Raw genomic sequence first — 1,261 nt, forward strand, 5'->3', positions numbered from 1 at the left:
GAGAGAGAGAGAGAGAGAGAGAGAGAGAGAGAGAGAGAGAGAGAGAGAGAGAGAGAATGATTTTAACAGCGAGTTTAACAGTGACGGGGCTGGACGGGAATGGACGGCAGCTACAGGTCCTGTAACATTAGGCAGGGGACCTAGGGCTTCAGTCTGGGGTTAGATTTCCCCAGCTCAGTTCGTTCGTGCCTCGGGACCCGTCTGGAAAATGAGCCCAATCGCGCATGCTTACTTCAGGAGCAGGAGACAGGCACCTGAATGCTGGCGAAGTTACCTGGTCACCGTGAGGGAGGAGGAGGAGGCAAATCTCCGGCCTCTGGGAGGCACTGTTGTCTCGTGCTTTCCTCCAGCGGCAGTGGCTTGGAGGGGTGGCAAGGTTTCACCCTAGTTGGGCTGTCTTGACCACCTCAGGCACACTAACGCTCGACCCAAACCTGATTCCCTTAAAGGAGAAGATAGATGTAAGTCTCTGAGAATCAATGTTTGCCACTTGGGAAGCGCTCAATCTAGGGGCTTGGGGAGGTGTCCTCTGCGTGGCCTGTTCCATTGGGATTTGAAGTGTAAATTTTAACGATGGCGTTGGGCAGGATCGAGGGTACCTGGTCGGCTGGGATCTCTTGGGCTAGTGGAGCGGGCCAGGCCCGGTGTCAGTGCACATTTATTGATGGCAGGTATTTGGGGAGTAATTGAGCGCGGCGGCGAGCCGGGGGCGAGAATGGGCCTCCACGAGCAATTAAATGTGATTAGGCTGAGACCTTCGGGATCCAGCTGGGTGATTGATAACCCGGCTGCATTCCTGCCCGGCTCGCGACTTCAAACGGGCGGCTGGCCGCGGGAGAGGCGGGAGGGGCCTCGCGCCCGGACTCTGTCCTTCTGCCCGGAGTCGTGGCCCCTTCCCGCGCCCTGGTCGGTCCGAGGCTAGCTAGCCAGGTGCAGCCGGGGAGAGAGCGCAGTGCCGAGCCACTCCTGCGCTGAGTCGCTCCGGAGCGCGCGACACCCGCCAGCTCTGAGCTGCCGGGACAGAAGAAAAACTAGGAAGCCAGAAAAGGAAAAGAGAGGGTGGGGTTGGGACTAATTTAGAAAACGGGGGTGTGGGAGATTGAAAGAAGGAGGAGGGAAGAAAAGAGTGGGAGGGAGAAGTTACCGGGATGAGCGCATCAAAATCGAATCGGAGGCAGGAAAAAAAATTAACGAGACATAACGTGGGATGGGCATGGAAAATAAAGGAGCGGAAGATTATAAAACAGGGACAACAGAAAGA

The sequence above is a fragment of the Grammomys surdaster genome, unplaced genomic scaffold (genome assembly GCF_004785775.1).
Source record: "Grammomys surdaster isolate TR1022 unplaced genomic scaffold, NIH_TR_1.0 211, whole genome shotgun sequence".
Taxonomy (NCBI): domain Eukaryota; kingdom Metazoa; phylum Chordata; class Mammalia; order Rodentia; family Muridae; genus Grammomys; species Grammomys surdaster.